Raw genomic sequence first — 21758 nt, 5'->3', positions numbered from 1 at the left:
AGATTACCCATGCATGTGGTTTGGCCAGGGATGGCAGTGCTCAGTTACAAGGTGCAAGGCACTGTTTTTTTCCAGCAGTGAATCTCCATGCAGTTCATAAAGCCAGGGTGCTATTCCTCTGGCCATTTTAGAGATGGGGAAACTGAATATTCATAGGTTCTGCCAGTTGTCAGCAGTCAGCCAGTGTCTGGTATCAGGGTTTACAGTAAAACCAAGGTCATCTGTACCCAACAGAGCATTAGGATATGAACTACCAAAGGGACATGGTCTCAAATGAGACCAGAAAATCCTCATCGTGAAATCACTTTATCCCCAGCTGTGTAGTTACAGTAACTCATCAGACAGGTCATTAGCTATTTACCATGGTCAGGAAGTCCTTCTGTTGGTGGTCTACTCCAGGACAGCCACGACAGGTCCTTAAATAATACTTGGAAAGGATTTCTTCTACCAAGGCCCCCAAGGAACATAGTCCTCCACCAGCTCCCTAACCACGCAGGTACCATGACACCGAGCAAGCTTGTTCACTCTGGATGCTGCACAGGTTGCCTCCACTTGTCAGGTCAAATTGATCAAGCCATACCAAAGAATGAGCCCCATTTTCAAAAGCTTTCTCAGGAATTTCCTTCTTTATTTATTAACCGCCTGCTGTTTCCTGCTCATCAGAACTCTAATAAGGAAAGTATCTATATACTTTTCCTTCTGGTCCCTGGCCTGAGATGCTCAGTTCCAAGCTCATTATGACCTTAAATATGCTACCTATTACCTTTAATGGTGTATTGTAGGCTCAACCACTGTTAACTTGTATGCATTCTTATTAAATGTGCTTAGCAACCTGGCGCTAAAGAAATACAAGTGTCAGCTTCTTCAAATTAAAATAAAAAAATCAATTATGCTCTTAGGGGCAGATGGAGATTAAGCTGCATGCAATGTACATATACACTACTGTGGAAACCAAGGCCTTTATGTGCAGTTAGTGGCATTTCATTCTTAATCTTCCTCCTTAATACAGAAGGAGCCATTAAAAACAGTAAAAGCAATGCACATGCATGTTTCATTGTCAGCTTCAGAGAGATGCCTTCAAATGCATTGTTTTGATTTTTTTGCATGGATCAAACAAATTACTTGCATGACTCTCTAATTTTTCACTATTATTTTGGGGGTGGCAGTGGAAGGGGGTTGGAAAGAGGGAGGAGAAGGTCAAGTATTGCATTGCAGGACTGGGATTTTGTTGCAAGAAATGTAACACCTGAGAGTAATTCTTGCCACTACCTTTTGTCCATTACACCGTCTGCTCCAGATTTGTGTCTGGCTCATTGGAAATTGCAAAGGGGAGATGCTCCCCAGGGAAGCTGAGCACAAGGCATGTCAGAGCCATGCTTCTGGGATGGTGTCAGTGTCCAGGAACATGCCAGGGCATTTCTGCCCTAAACTGGCCAGCCCATAAATCTTATTTGAGATTGAAATGGTGGAAGTGCCTGGGCTAGCTTCAGAGTTCATTGTGCAAGCAAGGTATGTGGACAGCCAGAATTACTCCAAATTTTGTGTATGATGATACAGAATTCACCCAATGCACAGCAAAGACTCAGATCCCCCATCTGACTACTACAGCAGCATAAGGATAAGAAATGCAGATAACTGGGCCATTTTCAAAGGAGACCTAGTCTGGCTGGATATAGAGATGTGTGATGCTGAGCATCTCTCCTGAATATTACTCTCAGAAATGATCCGGCTGCTGGATTAGAGCTTACATCCCCAGGAGGCTGCTGTGTGGACATGGCCCTAATGAAATTCCTTGCAGGACGGAGCCACCGGCAGAATTTAACCTTATTTAGAAGACACGAGCTGCTGGTAGTGCTTGTCCGTCTGAGATTTTGGCCTTGTTCTGCCATTACGGAGACCCTTGTATTAACGGGTGAGAAGGGAAACGGAGAAGAACTGACATGTTCAGCATTGCGGAGCTGGGCAGAAACACCTCTGTAAGCAAGAGCTACAGCCACCATGCTGTGCCGTCCCACATCTGCAACCTACATCCCTTTCCATCACAGCAGCATTCTCCTGTGACTGTAGGCCGGGGCTCTTGTGCCTCAGTTTCCCCAGCTTGCCTTCCCAGCACTGCCCCTTAGAGGCTAAACCAACCAGGAGGTGCTTCCCTGCCAGGGAAAAGCTTGCAAATAAAAAAAATATATAAGAAAGCTGTTAATAAGTGGTAGAAATGAGCAAGCCCTTGGTGTGGGAGTGTATTTCTTCCGTAGCACGGGCATGATCAATAAAACTCATAGCTATGAGCCTCAGTATTGAATCTCACTGCTGTGATTTATTGGCTATAACATGTGCTTCCTTTGCCTTTATGCTGAGGGGGAAGAGCTGTTGTTTTGCACTGAGACCACACTTTCTAGGGATTCCTGGGCTGCAGATGTAATGCACTGGCTCAGATTTTCCTCTTGATGTTCCTAAAGGAGAGATCCTGAGTCGCAGGTCGTCTTCCCAATTCGCCAACTTGCTGAAACCCAATGACGAGCAATTCCTGAATAATTGGTAGCTGGGATATGGTTACTCAGCTCAAAGCAACTGAGTTATGACTGTGTGACGAGTTAGTGCCTGCCAAACTAGCTGTGATCAGCACGTGACATATCCAGTGTGCTTTATTGCAGCCCTGGGGTGGGCATGGAGGGGACACACATCTGCTGCAGAGGCACAGGCAGAAACACCCAGGTGATGAGAGAGGGAAACATCACTTTCAAAGAGTCTGGGCTTCATCTCACCACTCATTTCCTCCTCATCCTCCAGAATGATACAAAGCTGTGCTCTTCCACAGTGTGTGTATATATATATATATATATATATAATATGTAGTGTATATATACTGGGAGAGCAGTATCATGTCTCCTATTTTACACACACGATTACAACACGGAGGTAGGAGGCAGTTTTCCCAGATCACCTCGGAGGCCAGGCCACAGCTGGGGATATTGCACAGCTTTTATGAATCCCCAGAGAGTAATCTCGCTGCTGTTCACACCGTTTAAGTAGCAGGACTTTTACTGTGAAGCATAACGAGGGAGTTTTAATTTTGGATTAACTTCACTTACGCTAACCGCTTCTTTAGATCATGCCTTAAACACCTGTCTTCAAAGAGCCCTGTGCTCCACAGTTAAAACGGGTGAAAAAAAATGATCTGCAAAATGCTGTGTAGAAGGGATGTTCCTCTCCAGAAGATGGCACTGCGAAACTAGTCTTTCAGCATCCCACTGCCAGTGACCAACTTCTCTCCGAACTAGGTCTGTCTGATGAATTAAATTAAGATAAAGGTGTAAGTAAGTGATGGTTGTGCCAAAGAAGATCTGGCCCAGAAACGCAATGCCAGGGGCAATGTGTGCCGTGGGGTGAAGCCTCAAATGGACTGCGGGCTCATGGAAAGCACACATGGATGGGAATGCACTTTAACTGGGATCCATCTGGCCTTAAATAGAGGCCTTCTGCTTTAAGGGCCTTCTGCTGTCCTTTGCTCCTCTAAAGACGGAGTATAATAGGGACTGAACCTGTAAAACTGGGAAGCTGAAGGCCATCATTTGCTGCATGGAGCAAAAGTGGTGTCCTTTTTTTCTGACACCGAGGTCCTGTTAGAGAGTATCTCTGCTCCAGCTACCTGGTGCCCATCAGGCCCTTCCTCCTCAGAGGTCTCTTAACGGTCCCTGAATAACACCTCGGCATGAGTTACGCAGCTCTGTCCCTGCTTGCAACCTGCTGCTGGGCAGCGTGACCCAAAGTGGGCAAACATCTCCCTGAAGTGGAAGTCCTCCTTGTATAAATCCGGCTGCTGTCACCTAACTTCTGCCCCATCTGACAGTGTTTGACACGGATGGACCCCCGGGGCCTGACTTTTGTCATTTTACCGATGGACATGATGGCTCAGATCCCACCGTTTGCACCAGCTGCGAGGCGGATGCCATTTATCTGTGTTTGTGAACATGTCTAGATACTGCATGCAAATACGGGCCTCATCCCAGCACCATCTCAGCCCATTTCGGCCTCTCCTCCCAAAATGCGAACGTGCTGAGGACAACGGCCTTTGCGTAGCCTTGATAAGCTAACCCAGGGGCTGGAAACCTTTCCAGGGGCCGTGCCAGGCTGCATGTTTCTCTCCCAAAAGAGATGGTCGGGGCGCCAAGAGAAACTCAGCAGGAGCCAGGAGATGCAGCCTAAAAGCCAAGATATTACCAGTCACTTTATTCTCCGCGAGAGGCAGCAGATCCCGCTAAATAACAGAGCTGGGAGCCGTTGCATCTCTCCAAAGGTGCTCCTCAGGGTGGCACAGATCCATGCTGATGCTGCGGCTGGATACTGGTGTCTGCCCATCCGTCACCGTTGGCACCGGGGCTGTAGACTCCTGCTATCTGGTCTCAGCTAATGTTTGGGTTTTACCGGTTTGGACGGGTTTCTCTTGTTCAGTTACAGAAAACATGGTAGCACTCGGGGTGTGAACAGCTATACGGTTTGGGGATCATTATCAGAGGCAAGGGCAGGTGGATGATCATTTAAACTTGGGGTTCAGGTAAGACTCTTATCAGTACTATTTGCATAAAAGTGTTTTTCTTAAAAAACAAAAAATCCAGGTGGGAAACATCTATTCCCAACTTGAAACACAAGTTTGGCTGTCACGTGGCTGCCAAAAGATGTGATGTTTAGGAGCACAGATAGCTGAGAAATGAAGGCAGTCAGGCTGATTTTCATCACATTGAAGATGCATCCCTGAGAACACAGTTGCTGTGATTAAAACTGAAGCTAATATCAGCATAGTTGTTCATCAGAGATTACACCTATTTTAGATCTGGGGGATACTATGCTGGGAAAATTCAGCATTTCCTGAGTTTTTTTTTTTCTTTCCCAGTGATGCTTTAAGGATAGTATTAAAATAAAATCTTTCAGAGATATTACTGCAACTCATGTCCGCTAATCCAATTTGTATTCTCAATTGTGAGTACAATCCACAGTCTTTGCCATCAACAGAAGCCTTTATGGTCATCTTTGAACTGGTCCTGATGTAAATCTGAACGTTTTCATTCAGGTCTGAAAATTGTTCTGTATCAGCCACTTAGAAAAATTCTGGAGGCATTTTCTTCCTTAGCCTTGGGTTTTTTTCATCCACTTCTTTGGACACCTTCCACAGAGCTAATTTAGATCATAAACACTTTGGACAAGCATAGTGCTTTCCTTTACATCTCTATGTACATGGCCAAGTGCACTGTCAGCTCTTCAGAAATAGTCTCTAAATAAAAATAAAAGAGGGCAGGGCAGAGAAAACTGAGGCCAAGAAGAAAGAAGCTCCAAAGAGGTTGGTGGAATCAAAGCTCCTGCAAAGACCACTTAAGTGCGAATGGAAATAAAGCACAAAGGATCCAGCGTTCATGGAAAGAAGCTGGAGAAACATCTAAAACACTCTGAGAACTGCTAGCCCTGTCGCCCTAGTCTGGACGACAGCGCTTTCAGAGCTCACCATCAGCACTCACAGCCTTAGATGAAGATACGCTACAGCGAGAGAAGTCCTGGAGTAATCTAATTTTGAACGAGTTAAAAAGAGAGAGAACACAGACATCGTGTGTGCAGAGCATCTTCCTTTAAAAATATGTTGAAAATCTGAAATGTCATCATGCTGAAAATGTCAACCACTTCTATAATCATTTGGAGAAATGGGACTGCAGAAAGCCTGAATTTGCTTTCAATGCTTCCCTGGCATCTGTTGGGTTTTTGGTTTTATTTTGAAGTCCTGACAATGTTCCCTTGCTATTTTTGAAATCCCATCCAACCTGGAAGCCTGAAAAACATGAAGCGCTTCATTTGTGTGTTTTACAGCAGCTCTGCTTGAACAGGAGGCGCCAAACCTTTCTCCATGACCTTTCAGAGACAGATCATGAATGGCAGGAAGGTGGATTCTGGTGAAGAAATGCACTATCTGCAATATTTGCTGTCTTCAGTCTTCAGTATCTTTTCCATGAATGTATGCCAGAAAAAGAAAGAAAGAAAACACTCCAAACCACACACCTCTCTTCATCTCTATTGTACTGTCTCTCCCTTGTCTTCCTCTTACACCAAAACCCTGTGGCAGGGTGATGTGTCTATGAGACACTGGTTGAAGGAGGTTCAGCAGCAAATCCCCAGCGAGAATGGGTGCAACTGGACTGTTGTCTGAAGGAAGCTGGTCACTGCAGGTGGGATGAAGAAAGGCAAGAGCACAAATGGGAAATCAGTGCCGCTGCTTCATGGAAATCAGTGCTGCCGCTCCGCCGAGTCCCTAGGCAGCCCTGCAGCACTCCCCTGCCCCTGGGAGGAGGGAGGCTTGCGAGACCTCCTGGAAACCTCAAACCTCAGCTCAGGGATGGTCACAAGAAAAGCAAGCAGGGGCAGCGGTGGCGTCTCAGCCTTTGAGGTGCGATGCACACTTGGCAGCCTTGGTGTGGGGCTGGACCCACAGCAGCGCCTGGGGTGGAAAGGACGGACCCAGCGCCGCTCGCTGCCCTTCAGCGGGACCCCCCCGCCCTCCCCCGGACCCGTTGAACGTGTGTGCGCGGTGCCGGCCCCCACCCCGGAGGATGCTCTGCGAGGCATCCTGCTGCACCCTCCGTCCTGCCGGGGCTGCTCCCTGCAGGGGAGGGTCTGGGCTCCCCAAACCCCCAGGGCTGCGAGGGAGGGGGCTAAATCCCCGCAAAAAAACACACACCGAGCAAACCCCGGGGTGGGGAAAGCTCCGCAGCAGCCCGCACCCCCCGCCCGACCAGTCCCCGCAGCAGAGGGGCGTTTAATGCCCCCCCGCCCCGGCGATGTCTCTGCCACCCCGGGGTGCAGCACCCCTCGGTGCGGGGCACACGGGGCAGCCGTGCAACGCTGCAGCCCCGAGGGGAGCGGAGCCGATTTTAGCAGCTTAGGGCGGGGGGGGGGGGGGGGGGGGGAATCACAAAAACCCTGCAGTGTGGCTTTCTGTGCAGACACCCCCGCGCCGGCACACCCCACACCGCGTCCAAGCGCGGTTCTGCCGTGAATGCATCCCTGTCCCCGCCGGGGAGGTTTCCTCTGCAGCCGCTTATTGCAAAACGTAATAATAAAAAATAAAAATGCAAACGACAGAAAGAAAGAAAGTTGCGTGCGTGCTTGCGCGCCGGGAGAGGGGCGGACGGGTGCGCGCCGGCTGGTTTTGCACCTCGCCTTGTGCCTAGCGAGCTCTTTTCCCTGCAGCGGAGAATAAGCAGGTAACGGGATGCTGGAGAAGGCAAGGGGACCGGAGGGGAGCTGGTGCATTTCGGCTTTCCCCGCTCTGGCACCCCTGCGCGCAGGCAGCTAGCATCTCCCTCGGTGGAAGTTTCTTTGCAGACCGAATACGGGGAAAAAAACGAAATAAAAGGCGGCGGGGAGCGGCGGGGAGCGGCGGGGAGAGGCGCCGCGCTGCAGCCCCGAAACCGCGTCAATTTCGCTCGTCAATTTCAATTTCGCCCGGCCGAGCTGGTCAATTTCCCCGGGCCGGCGGAGGGTCCCCACGGCGCGGGGGCGCGGAGGCACCGCGGGGCGCGCAGCGGCCGCGCAGCCCGGCGGGGTGAGGGAGGCGGGGGATGGGGCAGGAGGGGGGGGGGGGATTTTTTTTTCTTTTTTTTTTTTTTGTGTGGTAACTGCTGAAAAAGGTCACCGAAGGAGTTGGCTGCTATTTAAAAAAAAAAAAAAAAAAAGAAAGCCCTAAAAAGAGCGGCAGGCATGCGCACTGCGCGGATGCCATATTGGAATGAGTCTGCCGCGAGTGCGGGCAGAGGGACGGGTCGGCTCCGCGCCGCGCAGCGCCGCGCACCCGCGGGGGCTCCGCCGCTGAGACGCGGGGGGGGAAAAATATTAATAATAATTAAAAAAACCCAGAAACAAAACCAAAACCCCCAAACTTCTCCAGGTAAGGCAGCGCGCCCGGCAGCCTTGCCTCCCCGCGCCCTGGCGGCGGGCATTTCCCTTGTTATTTTATTTAATTTTCATGCACCGCTTGGGTGGAGAGAATCGCTCGTTCCCTCCACCCGGGATTTTTTTTTTAAAAGGCGCTTTTTCTTTTTTAGGAAAAAAAAAAAGCAAAGCGCGCGGGGGGTGGGGGAAGCTGGGGTGTGCTTTTAAAATTTAATTTATTTATTTTTTTCGGAGGGATGGGGTGTGGGGGGGAAATAAAAACGCGGCGGAGGAGTTGCGAAGTGTTTGCGTGCGCGCTGCCCCGCGGCGCGGATGGAGCGCGGAGCGGGCGGGCGGCGGCGCTTCGGGGCGCGCTCGCTGCGCTGCTCTGCGCTGCTCTGCGCGCCCGCTGCGCGCCCCCGTCCTCCGGCAGCGCTCGCCGGAGTTGCCACGGGCAGGGCTGTGCGAGGCATCGCGGGCATGTCGGGGTTTTCTGCGCTCGGCCTCGGCGCGTCGCGTTGTAGATGCTCTCATTTCTCTCTTTCTCTTTTTTTTCCCCTTTCTTTTTCTTTTTCTTTTTTTCTTTTTTTTTGCTCTTTAAAGTAATATCCTGCCTTTTGGTGCTTTCCCTGATAAATAAGCGTGCGACCGCCTGTCAAATTTACTCGGCTTCATGTAGCTCTTGACAGAGTTTATTTTTGGGTGTGCGGGTGGGTTTCTGAATCTACAAGGGAAATAGAGGAAAAAAGCAAAAGCTGCTGCAAAAGACCAAAAAAAAAAAAAAGGAAGAAAAGAAAGCAATCAGCTGTGCCAAAATGTGCAGTCCTGATCCGTACATATTTTCCTGTAACGCTCCCGAACTGCGGTAAATGCATATTTATAAAGCTTGGCAGTTCAACATGGCGGGTTAAGGTGTCTTTAAAAACTGCAAATAAACATTTTGGGAGGGGGGGGGGGGGAAAGGCATGCCGGGGTACCCCACGTGCGGCTCGGGTCTCTTTTGTCGCCCGGAGAGGTGTGCTGGGGAATTAAATATGGAGCGAAGGGGATGGGATTAGTCGCCCCCCCCCCCCCATAAGACTTACTGGTGGGAAAAGTATATGGCAAAGGCAGAGCACCCGGAGCATTTGTGTGTGTGCGGGGAGAAAGCATCGGCAGGGCGTGCGGACTTCGGAGCCCAGCCGATTTGCCTTTGAATGCCAAAATTGCAGACATGCCATGAAAAAAAAAAAGAAAAAAACCCTCTGAGAGACATGACAATAATTTATTTTGCGCTAGCGTGAGGCATGTCGTGGGCTGAGCTGTCCTGTTGGAGCTGTCAAGCTTTCCCCCATCGCTTGGGCGCGGTGAGCTGGGGATGTGGTGGGGTTTTTTGTTGCTGTTGCTGTTTAACAAAAACCCTCCGAAATTTCCATGCACGGAAATTTGTGCTGCAAAACAAGCGGCTTTACCCGTGCGTGCCGTAGCGAGCAGCGTTTCTTTGCAGAGAGACCCTGAAAAAAAACCCCACGGCGAAAGAGGTGAATCCCAGCTCTGCGAAGCAAGTTTGCAGGGAGTTTGCAGGGAGTTGTCTGTGCCCTTCCCGGCTGCCTTTTGCAAATGCATTTTCCAGGGGAGCGGAGGAGTGAGGCTGCCACGGCGGCTGGAGAAACTTCCTCGTGTCGGCGCAGGGAGCAGCTCGTCGCTGCTGCTCTGGGATTGTTTCACTGTGGTCGCAAGATGTTAACTTGCGAGTCAGGCGTCTGTGCTTCGCAGCCCCGGGAGGCGATGGGAAGCTCCGGCATCGCAAGCTCCCGGTGCCCAGGCAGGGATGGAGGAGCCGCCGGGGGTGCTGGGGGGAGAGAGCCGCTCTGCCTTCCCATCTCCCCCCAGCCCTTGGAGATGCTCTCCAGAAACCCGCCGTGCTTTTATTTAGCAGGAGCGGTTGGAGATGCTGCTCGCCCGCCTTGCAGTGTGGATTTACCTTTGCAATAACGCTCATCTCCCTCCTCCAACCCTATTTTCCCCTTTTCTCTCCATCTCCCAGACCCTGCCGGGACCAAGTTTTGCTGCTCAGGAAAGCCAGCAAACTTAAGTCACAGGGCTGGGGAGCAGAGAGGAGGAAGGGGGAGGAGGGTGGGGACCTCTTAGCAAAACAACATAAAATAGCATTAATTGCAAGCGGAGCGGCTTGGAAGGCAGTTGTCAAACAGCACAGTGGCACTTGGGTTGCAAAATCCGAGAGCTGCAGTGGGGGAGGGGGGGGTCAGCCTGGTGGGTTTTCTGTGGGGTGGGAAGGCATGAAGGCATTGCAAAAGGGGAAGCAGTCCTCCGCCCCCCCATCGCCCCAGCGTGCTTCCCCTTGGACGAGATGGCTTTTAAAATCAGTTTGCGCCCCTGGTGCTCTGGGGAGGAAAATGTTGTAGCAGAGAGAGGGGGCAGCTCAGCAGAAGAGCAACTTTGCCTGGCTGCACGCTCTGTCGGAGAGGTGGGGATGGAGGGGGTGCAGAGATCTGCAGGTCCCTCTGTGTTTGAGGGTCTTGTCCCTCCCCCTCCTTTTTTTTTTTTCCTTTGCCTTGGAGGGATGTGCTTAAAAATGGGGGAAAAAAAGCAGCCTAAAATGGCTCTTTCCTTGCAAACTGTGCTTGCTGCCGGCAACACCTTGCTTTGCAATTCGCCGTGTTCGTGGGCGGCTTTGCAGCACCCAGCCGAGACGGGTGCGACCCCCCCTGCCAACCTATGGCCGGCCGGGGTGGGGGACATCAGCGAGAGGGGCTGTGCTCATGGGACCCCTTTGCTCCCCCGTCCTTGCTGCTGTTGCCCCCAGAGGGAGGGGGCCCTGTTGCTGCATTAGGCTCAGCCCCAGGTGAACCTCCTCTGGGGACTTCTCTCCAGCGCTGGCAGAGGGGCCATGGCCAGGGCTGCAGCGCCGTGTGCTTCTCCTCCCGAGAGGTCTCTAGGCACACACAGATGTGATTCCTTTTGTTGGGAGCAAAGGGGGTTAACCGCTGCTGGGCTCCCCGGGGTGGGGGGAGAGGGCAAAGCAGGTTTGCTCTTTTGGGATGGGACCTTGCCCAGGTGAGCAGGGCTTCAAGTAGCCTGACATTCCCCCCCTTGTCTTTTTTTGGCAACAGATTATTTATGGAAGGGAGGGAAATATTCTGACAAATCTGATAACTTTAACGCTAGTGAAGGATTAGGTCCTAAAGACTCCTCTGATAAGATGGAGGCTCGGTGTGATCTGTTACTAAGTGAAATGCTAAAAGCCATTTAAAGAGATGTGGCAAAGTGATATCAAGAGACTCGCATGTTACAGACAGCAAGAAAACACCTATTTACTGATGTTTAGAGGGTGCACTTGGTAGTGGGACAGTAGATACTCTGAGCAAGTGGGACAGTAGATACTCTGAGTGAAACAGTATTATTTCATTTAAGTACTGAGAAAATATTTACAGATATTCAACAGATGTTATAAGGACAATGCAGAGATGAAGAGAGTTTTACACAGATGTAAGAACATCTGTAGAAGGCAGTATATATTTATATAGCTATGATTATGAGTAATAATTGACTGGCTGGACAGACAGTTGATGTTTTAATGAGACATCACTTATTAAATCTTTATGGTAGTGTTACTAGAAATAGAAAAAATGCTATGTAGTACAACTGTGCAGGTAATGAAGTTACAAGAAGATGATGCTATTTTCAGTGAATTAACAAGCCTTTCTTGATAGCATATTGTATAACTGCCTGCGGATATGCAGGATAATGTTGCTGAAAGGAGGCTGCTGTTGGAGGACCTGGGGAAAGTCCGTGTCACCGCATCCCAGAAGAGCCCCTCAAAGGACACACTGCTGTTGGCCTGGCTCGGGCCAGGACTGCCAGAGCCATGTCCTAACCTTCGGTCACCTCCTCAGAGGAAGATGCCAATTAGGAGGGCTCTTCTGCTGTTTTACGTGTGATACAACCTAGCGGGGTTTTTCGGAGGAGGTGAGGATGGAGCCGTGGTCTTGTCCCTGCTGTGCTGGTCCAGCACTGAGCATTAAGTGTAACGGGGTAGGATCAGGCAACCTGGGCCTTGATCTGCACATGTCATTCCTGGCCTTTGGGGAACTGTCAGTTTTTCGCGCTAGGGATGCTTTTTCCCCCCATGGCTTGTGCCCTACTGAGTATGCCGGTGGCACTTTAAATATATTTATGCATTTTGAGTCACGGTTTCAGGCGTGTTCCCAGCCGAGGGAGTGCTGATGTGATACGATAGGGGCATTGGCTGACTGGGACCCTATGGAAGGACAGGGTAGCGCAGAGAAGGTGTCAGCTTATTTCTTCAAAGACTCTCTTTGCTGGCTAAATTCATGTTGGTGTAGGGCAAAGAGGTGTGGAGACCGGCCAAGGGAGGGTTTTCAAGGGTGGTGACTGATGGAGACGGATGGTTCTTGAGTACGTCCAAGTGACAAAGGAAAGGAATTGTGGAAAGCTCCAAAGAACAGAACAGGCAGGCAAAACGTGAAGCAGTGAAAGGATGAGTGTGCAGATGCACAGACAGAGTCCACCTAGTGACTGCAGTGGCCACGTTTTAGATGACCTGAAGGTGATGGAGGTATCAGTGGTCAGGGGTATCTCCACGTACAAAACACGTCAACTGCTGCGGGAGGGTCCTCAGTGCTAAAAAATGAAAGGCTTGTTATGAAATGAAATGTTAATAGTAATGCTATTTGCAATTGTTGAGTTTGCTCCATCACTGTTATACCCTAGTGCCCAGCTTCTGGAGCAGTTTTTAAGGATTAGAGTAGCCTATGGTACATTGCCCATACTTAAATCTCAGTGTTTCAAACTGTTCTTCTTTTTCCTACAGTCATCTTTGACCAAACTAGTCAAATGCAATTCAGTTTTTTGAGAGAGGGTTTCCATTTACTTTGTCTTCCATATTTCAGGTATCACTCCTACAGCGATAGAAATGTTTGGGTTGCAAACCAGGGGAATGCAGAAATATGAGCAAAAAGCGGTGTCACTGATGTTTAAAAACTCATGAAAATGTTTACTTTGAGATTGGCCTTTTGCAAGACCTAAACAAAGCACTCTGGGGCGGACTAGTTTGGAAAGTGTGTTCACAGTTATTCCATTTTTATGAATCAGAAACATTTGCTCTAAAATTAAATAGTAATAAAAGGAAAAGGAAAAAAACCCAAGCAGTTCTTGACAGCTGACCGAGAGATCATTTCTGAGTAGGTGTGAGCCTTGAAAAATGTTATGTGCAGAATACTTGCTATTTTTACTCACACTCATAATTCTTGCTTTCATGATTAATGCTGTTAACATCATGGAGTGGCTTGGGCAAGGGAGTCCTAATTGCTTGAGTAAAAGTCCTGAGATCCAGCTTGAACATAAGTTATTGGAAAGATTTTTTGTGTTTATTTGCTTAGCAGAGGAGTGGAATTGCCTCCACTAAAATCCAGCAGCTAAAATTCCCCTGGCCCCTGTAGTGAAGGAGATGAGACAGGATGACCATGTGCTGAGTAGCCTTAAAGTCTAAGGAGCCCTAAACCCCCTGCCAGGACTTTTGGGTGAAAAGCAGTAGCTTTTCTGGAAGCACTACAAATAACCCTTTAAAGAAAGAATGGACAAAAGTAATATTTAATTGTTTCTTGGAAGAAGGTGTTTTGAGCAAGTCTCATTTCGTTTGTGAGCCAAGGGTAGGACCTCAGTGTAGATGTTAGACCGGACTCCAGCGTATGCTGTTGAATTGGTGTTGATGGGACACGAATTGCAGGTGACCTCGAGTGGCTTGAACATTCACCACCGCATCTCGGAGAGCCTACGTGTGGAGGGAAAGGGAATCCAGTTTGCGTTCGGTTAGAGGAAAAAGGTAGAATTAGCCCCCCAAATGTGACTTGTAGGTCTCTGGATTAAAACATCTTCTGGAAGTTGATTACAGATAGACCTTGCCAGCAGATGATCTCCTCGCTGTCATCGCATGCCTGTAGGGAGACATGGGTCCTCCTCTCACCTGCCTTGTACCGAGGGATGGCAGGAGATGGCTGGGAGGGCTGGAATTTTTTTTTGGCAGATCCTCTCAGTCGGTGAAGCTGTTTCTGGATGTAAAATGCGGAGAGGGAGGCAAGTGCTTGTAGGCCTAAGCCCAAATGCTGATCAGCTGTGCTGTTCAAATGAACCAAACAGTTCCAAGACCTAAAATGTCATTTTCCTAAAAAGTGTTGGAATCAGATGGCAGATGTTTCCTGGATTCCGGTTTGTGTCTCTTTATTTTTTTGCAAAGCTGCTCTGACTGCTGCAAAGTGCAGCGACATAAAAGGCAGAACTTACTGCCCCGGGCAGTGGGAGTTTTGGCTGACAAGTGGCTCCTGAATGAGTCCCTAAATTAGGTCCACCAAAACAGTGTTTTGCGTTTCCCTCTGGGTGACTTCCAACATTTGGCAGCTCCGTCCTGTTCAGAGGGTCTGACTGAATTCAGTCCATGTGGCCGGTGCCAAATGAGATGTTTTGGGATGGTAAGCAGCTGTGTGTGCTCAAGTTGCCCATCTAAAAGGCTTAGTCATTTCAGCTCCGTTCCCAACCCAGAGGTGGGAGAAGACAGGCCGTTGCAGGTGGTTGATGTTACGACTGTGCTTCTTTCCTGCAGCTTTTTGGCTGTTGTAAAGGGTGTCAGGGATTGGGTCTTCTTCAGGGCCCCGATTCAGCTGAGCGCTTTAGAAGATGCTTTATCTTAAACGTATTGTATTCCCAAAGCAGTTGGAGGTCAGTGGGTTCTCAGCACGTGCGGAAGCGCTTTTTCAAATTGTGTCTAATGGATGGAAATCACCTGCTGAATAATGGAAAAGGCATTGGCCACCTAATATGTGACAGAACATCTGGAAATGAGAAGGGTTAGTGCACAGTGACCTTCCTTTCCCTGGCCTGGCACCTTCTGCTCGTATTTATATCCATGCAAAGAGGATGTAAAATATTAGTGCTGTGACCGGAGGGGATTTTACAGCCACTCCGGATAAGTGTAAATAATGCAAGTGCAAGGCAGAGTGAAGAGGCACCCGCTCCGTTTTGCAGCTCCCTGCGGCGCTGTGGGGTGCTTTGGGGCCCAGTCCTGTACCCCAAGCTGCTTTAAGTCCAGTTCTAGGTCCTTAGGCTACCTTCATCCATAGGGCAGCTAAAAGTGAGCTGAGGACCTAAGCCCGACGCCCGCCTGCCTGCCTGTCATCTGCCTCATTTTGCTGCCTAATACTGTAGGGCTTTTCACTGTAAACAAGTTAGTTGATATAATTAGGTCCATTATTTTACTCTCTGTCTTATCTCACTGCTATTTATCTCCGTACATATCCTGGACTCGGTGGTGTGCCGGGTTGAAAGGATGCAAAAACTGCCTTGTGAAAGAAGTTGGGCTCCGTTGGTGTGAAAACGCGAAGCACTCGACAGCGGTGCAAGCAGCAAGGGGTGCAGGGACCTGCAGCCACCGCCGCGGTTAATCCTTTATCCAAGATAGGTCTTCAGAGAAGTTAGTTCCCTTCCTTTTTCCCCTTCTGGATGGCTAATCCAGACCTTCCCTGCTCTGATGGGTAAAAACTTTCCTTTAATTGCCCATCTCTGCATGTTTTCTCTCCAGGGTTAGTTCTTTCTTTTCCATGCTGCTGCACAAATGATGCAAAAAAAGAAACTGTGCATGATTTCAAGAGCGGGAAGATCAGCCTTATTGGATGGCTGGAGGAAGGGACCATCATGGATTGTGCAGAGCACCTCTTATCCCGAGGCAGGATTAACTCTACCAAGGTCACTCCGGACAGATCCGTGTCCTATCCCTTCCAAAAAAGGGGACTTTGTGCCCACACAATCTAGTCCAGTTCTTCACCAGCCCCTTTTTTAGGGAGTTTCTTGTGCCCAAATCAATATCCCCCGTTCCTGCAGTTTAAACCCAGCTCTTCCCATTTGACCCGTTAAGAACATGAAGAACAGATTATTCTCTTCTCCATTCAGCTGTTTTTTTAAATATATTCGAATATTGGGGACATTCCTGGTTCTGCAGATTAGATGGGTTGTTTTTTTCTTCCACGCTAGAATATGTCTGAACCAACACAGCCCTGTTCAAAGCAGTGATTTGCCCCTAATAAAATCCTGCAGGGTGTTCAATATGAAAGAGAAATCGTCACTTGCTGTAAGTGGAAACATTTGGTGAGGGGAGCCCTCAAATAAACAATATTAAAAAAAAAAGGAAAAAAAAAAGGACAGGAATTTGCAAGAAGCGATCCTTAAAAGGTTTCCAACTGGTACTTTGTGTGAGAAGAGAGACAGGCTCTTTCTCTAGGAGGTGAAAGCTGCTCCGTGATGTGTTCAATAGCCTTTCCGAATGAGCCTCCGTTTGCATTGTGCAGATGCTCAGGGGGTGTAAATATTGTGGCAAGCTGCCACTGGCAGTCCTGCATGAAGCATGTTTTCATTTAGGGACCTCTGCCTAGAGGAGCAGACTTTCTTCTCAGCCACAGGATCAGTCCTGTGGATCCTCATGTTAAGCGCAATGGGGTGATTTGCAGCATTGCCCATGGTTTTTGTTTTTTGGGGGTGAGCTGGAGGCTGCATTTATTGCCTTGCAGTGTGTCTGCCCTTAGAGGTGGTCTCCAAGCGCTGAAAAAGGTCACCTGCATCATTCAGAGCAAGGGTCAGAGATCCAGGCTTTTAGACCCAGAAGAGAATGTTGTTGACTTGACCTGAGCTGTAAAAAGCAGCGTTTCTGTGAATTGTGGTTTGCAGTGTGGCTGCAAATGCTGGAAAGACCAGTTCCAGCATGTACTGGGGCTGGGATCTGCTGGGATGCGAGGATTTTGAGGCTAGCAGGCAATGGAGCCAACCAGCAGCCTGGTGAGCATGAGGCCATGGGAGCATAGGATTGGGTCGGATCCTCCGGCAGAAGGGCAGGGGAAAGGTAGGCGTCATGGAGAAGAGGGGTCACGGGTGGGCAGGAGATCAGCGTGGCTGTGGCTTGTCACGTCTCTCGGGTGACAATCGCTCTCAGGCCATGTTGCCTGGAGGAGAGGATGTCTTGGTGGGTCACCTGAGGAGAGAGCACACCGCGGCGTTGCTCCTGATTGAGACCATGCTAGCAGTTTCTCCTGCTCCTGACCAGCTCGCATGTATCCTGCTTGGGCTCCCACCTGGGCCTAGACCTAGCCACACAGGGTTGAGTCCCACTTAGCCCTGCTCTACGTACAGGGCCAGCGCCATATGGCACTGGGGCTTCTCACTGCTTCAGCTTTCTTGCTGACAGACTTGTGTGTCTAAAATCTTGGCAGGCGCTGTGCAAACACAGGCACCTCCTGAGGGTAGTTTGTCCCGTCCAAACTTAGGACAACCAACTCAGACCACACAAATCACCCCTTTGGAGATGCCTCTTTCTCTCCGCGGACTGCAAAGGAGTGAGCAGTGAGGTAAATACCGCCTGAGGTGGGTAGGATTGGTTCTTGGTAGCGCTGAGTTTCATGGGTTCAGCTGTGCTGGAAAACCCCATGGTGAAGTCAGTAATGGAGTCAGGACCTGCTCCTGTATCGCCTTCTTCCTAGGCTTCTGCTTCACCTCTTCAGTCCCAGGTGCCCACTTTTTACCAGAGGCTGAGCCACTTAGCCGGGTGGGGACAGCAGCGAGGACATCCAAAAATGGTGAGTTCTGGAAGCCGGGCAGAAGAGGAGATAACTGAAGTGACTGTTTCAGCTCTGAGATTGTGCTGAGGAAGGGTAGGTCTTAGCACCGTCCTATCCTGTCTCTGTTTTTCTGGAGAATCTCAGCACCAAGTGCTGCAGTTTTCTAATTGTTAAGGCAAGTAGATCTGTTCTCCTTTGTTTCAAAGTGATTTTCTCAGTCTTTTTGCTGTGGCTTCTTCACTCATGTTCTGCAGAAGGCTTGAAGACAGTAAAGGTCACAGGAAGAAACTGCATATGGTAGTGCCTGACTTTGAGGGCACTGAGTGACACCTGCAGATGGTTTCACCAGTGAAGTCTGCTGGATCACCCCATGTCCAGCTTCCCTCCAGCTTGCTGGGAAAAGGAATCCAAGGAATGAATTTGTTTTTCTCTGACCGAGACAAAACTTCAGTAGGAACGGGGCTAAAGGCCGTTCTCATCCTTGGATTCCTTATGCCCTGATGTGTCTAGGAAGGAGATCTGAAAATGCAGTGAGCCCTGAAGGTGCCTGTAGATCCACCTTCCCTCCTAGCTACATCCCTGGCAGGGGCTGTTCACCAAGAACAAGGAGTTGCACCAACACATACTGGAAGGAGAAGGGAAGTTTTTTTAGAGTAACTCTGGGGGAGAGCCGTAGGGTGCTCAGTTTGTGTGTGTGAGTAGGGGACCGGTCCCTACATGGACTTATACCAAAGGAAGGTAAACGAGGTGGAGTCCACAAGAGACGAGAAACGTAAAGCGGTTCGAACGAGCCAACGCCAGCACTTATGCAAAGAGCCAATATCGATAGAGACGACAAGGCAGCGCGTTAGAGGTACTGATGCTGCTAAGACTGACAGCCATGGGAAGGAGCAAATAAAAGAGATTCTTTATATTTTAGCTGGCTTTTTCTGCCCGTGAATCGGAGGCTGGGTCTGAGTTACATGCCAGGGTAGCTGTGTGGGGGAAGCATCAGCTCCGTCTGAACCGCTGCATTGCAAAAACACTGCGCAAGGGATCTAAAATCGGAGTATTTCTCTTTTTACACTGCATTTCTTAATCTTTTTCTTTGTGTTCCTGGCTAACGTCGTGTCACCTTGAGCCTCTTACGTTGTTGTTTCCTGTCTGCTGGTTTACAGGGTAGTGGTGTGGCTTGTGGTCCTTAATTTGTTTTCCAGTGGTTACACGTTTCTTCAGACTGACAGCAAAATCAGAGTACGACAGTGTGCATTCCTTGCTTAATGCTGCTGATTGCAGGCCAGTCAGCGTGCTACTGTTAACAGTACGGCTGGGGACTCTGTTTGAAGTGTTAATTAGCAGCAATTAATAAGAAGAGAAAAATTAATACCCTATGTCAGCTTTCTGTGCTTGTTAGTTATATCAACACTAAGGCTCAGAGCTATACTGGAGCTTGTGTTTGCATAAGAGTTTGGTCTTTCTTTCACGTTATATTGGGAAGATAATTAAATATTCTCCTACTGTATAAAATAAACTAGAGTTACTCCCCAAATCAGGAGATAAGCTGTAGCCTCTGACAGATCCAGTTTGCTTGAGATTTAGGTGCTGTCAGCGTGACATTCCAAAAACAAGGCATTGTCCATGGTGACTGCAGCAAAAAAATAATGCATCAAAGCCTAATTAAACAGATGAAAAGCACTGGAATTTTACCTGTTGATACTGGTGACATTGCTGACTCTGGGTAAGAAGTTCTGCATCACCTCCTCTTCAGCTAGGAGGGCTCGAGCTCAGCCCCAGATGCTGCCCCTGAGAATTGCTTTCTGCCACGTTTCGTTCCCCGGAGGGGACGCGAGCGCCTTGGGCAGGTTCCTCCTGGATATCTGTAGGGTTTCTTGGGTCTGATGTGAAGTTCACTGGGCACCAGCCCCTTCTCATGGGTGTGGTGGCAGATTTGGGGCATGCTTATATGGGCAGTGTCCTACTTGCTTTTCACCGGTATAAATACTGTGGCTGTCTGAACGGACCCCCTAAGCTTTTTATCGGTTCATAAGTTTGTCCTGTCAGAGTAATAGGAGCATCACAAGGTTTAACTATGCTACCAAGCAGCTTATCTTTCTTCTTGGTATTTATATTGTTACCCCTGCCTTCTGCTTAACATGATTGATTTGGCGTGTTTCAGTTGATCTCTCTTTCTGTCTCTCTTTTAATATACTCAGATTGTTTTCCATCACTGTCTGGTCCTAGGCAAAAGTGAAAATAGCTGAATCCACCCAAGGTTTAGCTGCAGCTGACACCTCCCCTCCTGTCTCTTCTAACAAGCTTGATGTAAAATCCCGATACTTAACCAATTTATTATTAATGATATTTACGGAAGTATTCTGTACTGCAGGATAAGTGTTTTTTGACTTTCAGTAGACTGATTGCTTCTAGTTTTGTAGTTAATTGAAAGTTAATATACACTGGGGATGAGTGATATATATGTTCTGAGGTTAGCTGCACTCAAAATACTCATAGTATATAATACACTTAATTCATTAGCAAGAGTCCTGTCAACAAAGAATAAAGATGAAGTGCTGCAGTCGCCATCACAGTGGGGAAGTGATCATTATTATTTATGGAGTGCTCAGAGTATACTAAGCACTTTGCAAAGAGGCCAACAAACATATTGCTCTAAATAGGTTTACAGTCTCTCTCTCTCTTTTTTTTTAATATTTTTCTTTCTGTTACTAGGTTCCTTTGAGAGGCGGCACACAAATTGCTGATAGGGGTCCAACTTGGACCCAAGAACCATCGGTGGAGGGTTGTATCTTCCTTCTATCAGTGGTGCTTTGTGAAGCACCCATGGTTTTAGCATGGATTAATTGCGATCACCGCAACGCCGTTGTGATAATTCCAGCAGACAGTCCCACCACGGTTCAGTTAACGAACATCACTGTTAGACTTTTCATGCTTCTCATCTTTTTCAGTCCCTGCTGTAACTGCTCATACATGTCCATTTTTCTTGCATTTTTCATTTGAACGGCCTTAAAAACTGGGAATGAAAAACCTACGACACAGCACTCTCCTCTTTCTAGTTTATAACCACCATATCTTGCCTTCCTGAATATGCTTTCTGAGTAGTAAAAGTTGAAAAAATCCCATAATATTTTTACAATCTTATTACCTTCTGCTTTGCCTGGCCTCTGGCAAGAAACTTCTTTCCTATTTTTAGTCACGCTTCTCGCGGAGCATTTGGCGTTGGCACTGCCAGCATAGTCCTCTAGGTCATGCTAGTCCTGGGAGCATCCGCTGATAAGCGGGACCAGTCCTCCACATCCGATATTCTGCACGCACCTCTCCCCCAACGCCTGTCTTTGCTTTAGCATATCTTGTGTGAGTAGCTGGTTCCCTCTGCGACCATAACCCAGACTCCTGGTTTCTCTTTCTCAGTTTGCCTTTGATGCCTCGTAATTCATCACCAGCTCAGTGAGTTTTACAGAAAAGCTCACTTTGGAGTTCTTTTTTTAACAACTCCTAAAGTGTATCTCTGGGTATTGTTTGTCTGGTGGCTTACTCTTGCTAGAAATATATTCCTCATTTACTTTGGAATCTGATTCAAGATCTGTTCAGTATGTATTCCCCTTCTTGTTTCATTTTTCATCTCTGCATGTTTTCATTCCACAGTTTTTTTTACTATGCTCATCCCTTCTAGAAGAATCTCCCCTGCCAGTATATATATGCCTGAGTTATTATTCGCTATCCGGATGGTGCTAACTGGTGCAGTTTCCTTAGATCAGCCTTCATTCAAAAAAAAAAAAAAAAAAAAAAAAATTGCAGCCAGCACTGTTTCATTAGGGTAGCTGTATTTTGCATGCTGAACTGTATTTTCTAGAGTTTTTCCAGTCTCTCCAAGTGTTCTCCTTTCAGTGCTTCCTCTGCTACTTTATCACAAATCTTCTCCTTCAGAAATTTAAATATTTTCGGAATGAGGTATACCTCATACAGTGTTAGCTGTCAAAAAGTTGGATGCTAGAGGCTGAGCTTGTCAGAGGATGGTTGAGTTGGCCTTCCTTGGGTGTCTCTGTTCGCATGGGTTATGTCTTATGGGCTTGTTGTTGAATATTGCTATTATTTCAGTGTCTTTTCTGGTGTTGTTATTGTTATTCCTATTACAATATTACAGCTATTACTACTTTCTGGTTTTATTCCTGTGACGCACAGAGGCCTCTGTCCTTGGGTTTCTGATCTTGAAGGTCCCCTGTAAACACGTCACATGCG

General features: G+C 48.3%; 1 protein-coding gene across 1 annotated transcript in view; it reads left to right on the top strand.

Annotated features, from left to right (window-relative positions):
- Positions 1–7762: 7762 nt before the first annotated feature.
- SFMBT2 (Scm like with four mbt domains 2) overlaps positions 7763–21758 on the top strand; it is a 118354-nt gene continuing 104358 nt past the window's right edge. The window contains exon 1 of the mRNA XM_026119388.2: positions 7763–7924. The gene's annotated coding sequence lies outside the window, so the exon portion shown is untranslated. The remainder of the gene's footprint in view (positions 7925–21758) is intronic.

Source organism: Dromaius novaehollandiae, chromosome 1 (assembly GCF_036370855.1).
Source record: "Dromaius novaehollandiae isolate bDroNov1 chromosome 1, bDroNov1.hap1, whole genome shotgun sequence".
Taxonomy (NCBI): Eukaryota; Metazoa; Chordata; class Aves; order Casuariiformes; family Dromaiidae; genus Dromaius; species Dromaius novaehollandiae.
This window is presented reverse-complemented; position numbering and strand designations above follow the sequence as displayed.